This window comes from Ylistrum balloti, unplaced genomic scaffold (assembly GCF_031769215.1).
Source record: "Ylistrum balloti isolate Yb309-2 unplaced genomic scaffold, AGI_CSIRO_Ybal_v1 Utg369636, whole genome shotgun sequence".
In the NCBI taxonomy this organism is placed as follows: Eukaryota; Metazoa; Mollusca; class Bivalvia; order Pectinida; family Pectinidae; genus Ylistrum; species Ylistrum balloti.
In genome coordinates this window covers 407,885-417,465 of record NW_026781899.1, presented here as the reverse complement: position 1 = coordinate 417,465, position 9,581 = coordinate 407,885, and positions in this window count along the sequence as shown.

Genomic DNA, 9,581 nt, shown 5'->3' with positions numbered 1-9,581 from the left:
CCAGTCTGGGCCCGTATTCATGAAACCGTTCTCATGCGCAAGCATGAATATTGTGATCAAGTCTTTTGTATTGTTTAAGTTAATAATTAATAAATAAGACTGATTTTGCCAAAATTTACAAAAAAAAATTTGAAAGAGCTTTAAATCAAAGTTATATTCAATGTTTATATTTGACATTTGTATTATTTTATATGATTCATGTGAATAATAAAAAAGTCTGCTTGAGCACAAAATCTATGCTTGAGGATGGAAATGTTTAATGAATACGGGCCCGGGAGTTCCGGGAGAGTAAGCGTCTTCCGCTTCATCGACGACATGCGGTATGTAAACATTGGTCAATCCAAGAAAATAATGTCACGTTATCAAATATGAACGATGTAACTACAACAGAACCAACAGAAAAGCTAACGAGCATCAAGCACGTTCAGCTTCTTATCGTACAAAGAACTGCAATATTTCTCTGCGAGATTTCTTTAATAACCATTAAACTTCCCCATATATAAACAATACTTTATTTTAACAAAGACATGCTGAAAAATATTATTGGAAAATTCAAAATCGTCATTATGTCATCTGGAAATGTTTCCCTGTGCAAGTTAAGTGAGATCGGTTCTTTTTAGTTTGCCTGGTGGATTATTTAAAATCAGTTTGAAAACATCATATTACTTGGGTTGGCCAAGATGGCAAATGCCGTCGATGAAGTAGAAGACGCGTTCCCTTCTAGAACATCTGGTCTTATAAATTTATTTCAGAAGGTCTTCGTGCAATGATCTCTTATTCTCTTATTTTGCCGTTGTGTCGTCGATTTTGAATTATAATGACGATTTTTAAGAGTGTTGATTAAAGTTATCAGTACAATTTTTGTCCAAAATTCGATTCCTAAGTTACATATTCAATATTTCTGTTTTGTTTATACATATTTGAATTTTTTTTTGCAAAAACATATACTATTATCGTGTCACTCACAGAAAACATTCCCCGCGTAAACACCTTTTCACCTGTTCATAACCTCACCTGGATAACATTGTTTTCATTGTTGAGTTTTTATCACACTATAAACAGCCACTGTAACATTGAAGCCATTTTCGCCCCCTTGGTCAAGGTTATCGCTAAACTGACAGAGTGAAACAAAGGGAAGTAACTCTGGGAGATCAGAATGATTGAGACGGTGCCTCCTTGTAGTAGCTGTGGCTACCCCACTGATCAACATCCGAAAAGCCCGTCGTACACTAACCAGTACAATCATGGTAAAGTAAGAGTCATAAGGACACAACATATCAGCATAGGTCAGTTTCACAGTTTCCTAAGGAATGCAAACTGCCAAAGACAGGGTGGCGTCGAGTCACGCATCTTTATATGTGGTTACACAGACCAACGGTCGAACCGTGCAAACTATCGCGATCTCACCTTGAGAACCCCCGAAGGGGTAACAACGTTAGAAGAATCTTTCCTTCCCGTCATGTGTGTTTGTTTATTTTAAATAAAATGAGATATTTTGGATCATACAGATATATTTAGATATCGCCCACGAACTACATATACCTTACCAAACATCATTGTAACAACATGTCTTATGGTAAGCCAGGAATATTCAACGAAGACACTACGGAGAAATCAAATTAAATTGAAAACAAAATCCATTAACAAATAAAGTGCTAGAGGTGCGAGGAAAATTGACACAATGCCATGCTACATGATCAAAATTAACAATTGCAGAGCTACACCTTTGGCTGAATTGTACATTACAAGAAATCAAATTAGTTACATAGTTCGTTGAAAGGAATTTAGAGTTTGGCAACTGGCCAAGCAGTACATTTAAAGGCATGATATTAGTAATACAATGTAACGAACTTTAAATGCTAAATATCATTCTGCGATTCAAATCGATATTTTGAAAAAAAAAATCTTCTCCTGAAATTCAAACACTGTACGTGTTATTCTCGAGGAAGATAATCTGTTTTGCAATTTTTGAGTACGGATAGAAAAAATATTTAATGATTTAAAGTGAAAACCTAACTCACAGATAAAATTATGGCCTGTTTCATGACTTAATGAAACCTACCTCCGTTTTGCTTAAAGTTTTTGCTTAAACCGCGAAAATTTGATCTTGTTAAAAATGATAATTCTGCAGTATGATAAATTATTTCAGTAGAAACTGTAATATTGGGCTTTGTTAACAATAACTGTCTAAATTAACATAGTTGCTACCATCAGGTTAATGTTATAACTTCTTCATTTATCAAATTTATTTGAATTGCCGTAATTGCTATTTAGAATTTAGATATGGTTTTAGCGCAATCCATGTAACTAACGATGGTCATCAAGTCAGCGTCGGCATGCTAAAGCTTGCTGCCAAGATCAAACGTGTATTCACAGGCCTGTCTCAAGGCACTCTTCCCCTCCCCCTCCCCCTCCCCTCCCCTCCCCCTCCACACCAAACAAACGTCATTAACTTTTCATAATTAGTAGGTACTACATCTGACAACTGGTCTGGGGCCAAAGCACTATTTATAGCCGTGTACGTCACAGACGATACTTCAGGACACCTTAAACTTGTTGTACATGCCAGTTGATGCGTTATCCAGACGAGTGACACCCAACGTTCTCTCGACACACACGCGCGCTTCGTGCGAGAAAAAAACTCGGCTCCTGAGCCACAGTAACACGCAGCAAATGGAGAGCCAAGCCAATACACAGAAGATTTTTTAAACGCCAACGTCCCCATAAAGATGCAATACACTAGAACTAGTCTGCAGTATATGCTTGACTGCTTTGGATGAGGTGAGTGTATTATGCCATGAACATCTCTTTAGCAGATATTTATCAATTTCTGGTTGCTATCAGGAAAATTATTTTGTCCGTGTTGGATTTAGTTTGAGTGAGGCGACGTCCGTAAGTATACTCGACTGTTTCGTTTTTTTAACCTTAGCTTTCTCTTGAGAACCTAACTCTTATTATTTGGTTTTACCAAGATTTAAATGGCAGGTGTTGACCATGAAGCAGAAAACGCTTACTCCTCTGGAACGTAGGTCAATTTCTATGTAATGGTCTTCGTATCAGTTGTTTACAAATATATGTTTCGGTGACTGGTTTTCTGAAATGCTACTGATGTTTTACAGGACAATTTCGTTGACCGACTTTATACCATTTCGTTAAGGAGTATCCATATGGATAGTTATCCATCCGGTTTTTATTTTTGGGCATTTAGTCTTTAGGGCCAATTGGAAATTACACGCATGCCTGAAATTCCTCGGATCGAGGCTAATTGGCCGATCGACAGCTTTTGATTGACAGCGCGGTTTAACCAATCAGATCGCGTGTAGTATTAGCCTCTTTGTTTACGTTTCGTTACTCCGACATACTCCGACAATGGTGAAACGCTGCGGCTGGGGAACTTGCAACACCGATTCTCGCTACCCAGAGCGATTAGAGGGAGGTGTTGTGTTCATACCGTTTCCCAAACCACAGACGAAGTCTGAGAAGTGAAAATCTTGGCTACAATGGTGCAACTTAACGCGGAGATCCTGCGGTGTCCTTCTAGAGGAAAGCATTTTTATGTCTGCTCAAAAGTACATAAATATTCACAGACTCACGTGTACAATATTTCAATGAACATCAGTAGTATTTTTTCACTCAAAATTTTGCTAGATTAAGTTTTATAATTCTCTCTCATGTGCTAATAAGCCGCATGTTAATATGTGTATTTATAAACAAGCTTGATTTCGGACTGACCATTTTCGGATATTTATTGACTGAAGGGAAATGAAATTATCTGGACATGTTTCTGCTCTTTTACAAAGTTTTACTTTGTGCATGGTCTGTGATAATATGAGTGTTTACTGTTATGGTTAAACAGTTGAAATAAAATCTTAAAATCTTCCAATAAGGTATTAATATTCTTGATGAAAAAAAAAAACATTAACATGATATACATAAAAAAAAAATATTTTTAAGAATTTAATGCCAGTTTAGAAAGTAACCATTATATCAGTGATGTATCTTGGTGGCCATTTTATAAAGACTTTATATGACTGTAAAAGCAAACTTGTTTTGTTTGTTTCTTTGGGGTTTACCACTTCATTCCCACTTGAAACAGGTGAGAGGTGAATTTTCACGGGAAAGAAATTGCTGCTGCCGGGATTCAAACCCACAACCCTCTGCACCCTTCTGGTCGTGGAGCCTATGCTCTACCAACTGAGCTAACCCTGCATGGCGACTGTGTTTATTTTTATTTCATTAATTCTGCTCTGTAGAAAACTATCACACCACTTGAACTTTGTTTTGTTTTTGTTTTTATATTTTTAATTATTAGCAAAAATGCAAAGAGGAAAAAAAACCATAAACAGATTCAACCTTGTAGGACAAAAGCGCACTAGGAAAAAAGCCCACTAGGACAATAGCCCATAGGACAAAAGCCCACTAGGACAAAAGCCCACTAGGACAAAAGCTCATGGGGACAAAATCCCACTGTTGATGTTAATTAAGTAATTTTTTAGTACTAAAAGATATTGCCTCAGCCAAGATCAGATGCAAATTTGTGTAACATTTTACTCAAAATTTCAAAGTCCTTATATGGCCATATAATTTTTTTATATCTCACTTACATATAGTTCAAGGTATCAGAATGTACACACTTCATACACATACTATGATTTATTGACAAATAATCTTCAAAAATGATTTATTATTAAAAATATAATTCATTCACCCTAATTGCCTTTGATAATGAAATAGTTGTCACATACTATTACACACAAATGCTCCTAAAATGAGGATGATGATGATACGTTGTTGACAAATTTATTATGTATATATAGCGTACTAAATAGTAAAAAGACCTAATAACATTATTAAATCTTTTTAAGCATTACAACAGGCAAACTCGGGTCGGTAAAATTGTTATTAACATGTACGACGAAACTCCAGAATGGGTGTTGTATAATAGTGTTGTTATCTAGTCATGTTTATTATCATGGTTATTATTCAACCAAAAGATGGTACAGAACAAATACAACATACATATAATATTGCAGAACAAAAGCATACCCTATCTGACATGTAAAGTGGGATTCCTCGACCCGTTTGGATGTGAGGCTTGTCATTCTTCCGCTGTTTTGTGAAACATGGGTACTAATTTAAACTGTATAATCGTCTCCTGTTTAAAAGGACAGTTGTTGAAAGTACGACCACGATACGAAACCGTTAGCTTTTAATTTTTTTCTTCAACGATACGTTAGAAGTATTATTAAGTCCGATATCATCGGGAATGATGTTCAATGTTGACGACATTTTGTTTGTCGGAGATGGTGAGACTAGCCTCCCTTGATTCTCGGTTGGTGTGAATAATGGAGCGCAGCTATCGTAGCAACAAGCCTATACACAACGGCTCCCAGTCAGACTTAAAGCAACAAAGCAAGCAGCACAGTTGTGTATTACGTTGTGTATCTGATAGAGATATGAAAAATCCATTCTTTCACACTACATCCAATACGATGAGGAAATTAAAGATAAATTGTGGATCATCAAAATAAGAAGAGGTGAAGGTCAGTTCTAAAGGTAAGATTTAAGTTGAATAAACAAACTGACTAATAGTGACCATTTCTTCAGATTCTTCAAATCAATTGAATTGTCAATACTTGTTAAAAAGATATTTAATTACATACAAAATGTACTTATCGTACATAAGTACAACAATGAAGCAAACTATCACTGTCATGTAGTGCAGTGTCCGTAGAAGGCATAATGTTTCAGCGGTTCGCAGTTCACTTCATTTGCACGAGGTTCACTTCTCTTCATCAGTCCATGCGAGCAACAAAATAGACAATCAATCCTGAAGTAATTCGGTAAATGATCACAATTAACCGAACTCAACACACATTTTGGTGAATATCAAAATTTCTTATAACAATCGTAATATGACCAAAACATTTAAGAGAGACAGCTATAAATAATGTACACCAGTAAAAAAAAATTGAATTCATTTGTAGTTTTTGCATGGAGTAGAGAGACGAGACGGAAAATCAGACGACCCTTGAAACGAAAAGTTCCATTAACCTTTACTCTACCCATAGAAAGGTGCATAAGAGTGTTGTGTTGTTGTTATATAAGATAGAATAAAGAGGCTACTGTGTTTGTTTAATTTCAAGGGGCTAATATTTCGCAGTTTTCGAGGTAGGGCCAGTTGCAGAGGATTAAATTTGGCGTCCCGCTCTCTTCCACAGAAAAAATATTTGCTGGTTAACTGCGAATTACGCGAAAATAATTTGCCCGCTGAGAGTTCTAACTATTCAGTATACCACTTGTACTTTTAAGTGAGTTGGTGTTTGCAGTTGTTTTATGTTAAAGCGACGATACAAAATCTGATGAATTTAAACATTAGAAACGGGAAATCAAAAAGAAAGATAATAGCGATGGAAGAATATGAAATGAAAATAACAAAACCTAAGAACAGTTGTGACAAGTACTGTATATTTCTTAAATTTCGTGGGGCTTTTATTTCGCGGTTGTTTCGGTTTGGGCTTGTTCGCGGGTATAAAATCGATGATCTGGTGTCCATGTTTACAAGGCATTACATATATGTTTTTTGAGCTCACTATCAACCCAACCCCCACCCCCACCCTCACAACCGTTGTCTACAGGTTCCACTGTAAAATTCATTGAAATGATTATCATGGTGTGTCTTGTACATTTTGATGTTGTTCATTGGGATATGTAATGTAACCTTGGGGAGTCTATGTGGAGTAAATATATACATATTTACATGGAGGTTTTTTTTAGAGTAAACCTTACTGGCCACTAAAGATCACGCGCAACTTGTGATAACATCTATTTGTTTTTATGGTTATAAGAGAGATAATGACACGCCGAGATCAGAGAGAGGCAGCTGTTCTATATAAACAAACCTGACGTATATTTCGGACAGGAGGCAGCAAGGATGCTGATAATAAGTTTAGGAATAGTTTTTTTCCGTAATGTAGTTTTTCGGTTCTGGTCCTCAAGTCTATATATATATATATATATACCATGAAGTAAGTGATTAACGCAACATGTATCGACACTTTAACATAGCTTGGCCTGAGAATAGGGAAAAATAGAAGTTCAGGGCACATGAATAAACATTTACAAAGCAACATACACATAGGCATAGGGTGTTGACCACTTACCTCTCAGCTCCTGGATAATAAATTTTTTACTGAAATACTGGAATCTCTTATGTCATAATGGAGATGCATGTCAGCCCGGATGATTTCGTTTATAACTACTCATAGTATTCACAGAAGTCGAAAAAGGTATGTAAAATGATACATTTTATAAACACATATCACAGTATGACGGATCCGCTGTAGTAGCAGTACGTCCGTCCGTGAGGACTTGAGCTTGAAAGCCGTTCAACCGAAGACACTTTTATACATTTCATGGCAGTGGCATAGTTGTGGCTTTTGCTAATAATGTGATTTTTTTAAAAAAAATTTCTGTTGCTATGGATATCAGTTCAGAAATACAGAATTCGCTGTTTACAAGATTTTCCGAACTACAAGTCTTCGGATTTCAACGAAACTTTGTACACACATCAGCTCTTGGTGTGCTTTGATTGTTAGGCTTATTTCTGTTACCACTGAAACAAACTTGCAACTTTTTTCTGGCCTTAAATTTGATCTCAGCACATGTTGAGTAGCAACAATAAAAGACACTGAGTATCTGCGTCAAAAAATCAACTTACTATGAAGTAGATGTATGTCTGTTTGGATATGTGTTCCGACAGCAGAGCGCTGGGGATAATGCCACGCTTTGCTACTCCTCGGTCTAAACCAATATCAGATAATATCAAACTCGAATTTATCCTATTACAAAGGGAGGTGGTGAATCATTATATGTTATTTTATACCAAAGCTAATGTGAAGTGATGAAGTAATTTGATGTAGTTTGAATAATACATGTATACTCTTCCAATATCATCACATTATCATCCGCCAGATACTAAATTTCTGTGAAACAATACATTTTCGTAGAGCTTAATTTTCGCGGTTCCACATTTTCTGGACATTTAAATTCGCGGGTATTTAGAGGTAAATCTGCTTAATATTATTTCAATATTTTGTGGATATATGATTTTTTATGACAAGTGCTCACGAAATCAATTAAAACTCACCCACTCCACCCCCACAACACACACCCACGAAAATTAATGCTGTTACAGAACGCACTCTCAGCAATTTATGCACAGCTGGTTACTTAATCATTTGTGCACGGTCAGCTGTCATAAAAAGAATGGTTGCAGTGCAGCTTAATAAGATATGTATATAGCGGCTACTTGTACATGTACCAGTAGAAATAACATCTGGATGCATTCAAGCACAGTATATGAGAAAGGCATGTAATGATATAAACGATGGCTCCTGACACATAGAGAGACGTCCACACTCCCACAGTGAGGCCCGACTTCGGACACACTAGCCTTAAGCTTTACGTGTATTTGTTTACAGATACTTTATACATATATCATCATCATCAAGAATACATTTCACTATTACGGAACAGTTATATTTCGTCTTACATCTACATGTAGACTTATCGATTTCAATTTCATACAACCAAAAGACTTTAGAAATTTTAGAAATGTTAAGATACAATTCGACTAATTCGCAAAAATAACTACACGAATAAAAGAAAACCCTAAAAAAACTGGTTTCCGATATAAAAAAAAATCCACTGATTAGTATCTGGCTGCATACCAAAGATAACAGATATGATTTTTTTCTTTTTTTTTTTTTCATCGGTTTAATGGTTTCACCCAATGCACTATTAAATTTCACACAGCTGCATTGACAGAAACATTCTAAATTACCTCCAGGAGAATTCCATCGCCATGTGGTACTACTACAATTAAATCGATAAGTTGGCCAATTGCTCTGTTTACTCATACTGATGTCTAGTTGTTCTAATCTTTTGGGAACCGATTTAAAAAGATGAAATAAAATATTGAATTAACTATAACTTGCTGAAATTTTTTTCTTCGGTTTTTGTTTATTTTTTACAACAATGCAAAAGATAAAACAATATTTGCGAAGACTTGGGATAGTATCAGGTTAGTACGTGATGAATGAGACAGCACTAATTGCGACAATCGATCAAAATTAGCTGCTCAACTCACAAGACGTGATATAACGAATTATTTTTCACATTCTTGATGCAAATGCGTGTAGTATGTGGTATTTACACAAATGCATTTGTATTCGAAAGAGTTGCTTATTGGGTGCAATGTCCTATATTGTATTTGAATTCGTTTCCGATTTCGGTCATGAATTGTAAATATCCTTTATGAAACAAGTTTGTGTGACCTCTTTTGCTTCACCTCGGAGTGAAATTGAAAATTAAAACCATAAAGCTTCAGAAAAAGATAATTTACTTTTTTTCTTCATGAAAAACAACACGTAACATTCATCAACAGGTATATTTTCAATTGATATGGCTGGTATAGGAAATTTTGCATGATCTCCATGTATACAAAGTATTCTAAACATACAAAGTACGTGTTATGCACCTCTCTCTCTCTCTCTCTCTCTCTCTCTCTCTCTCTCTCT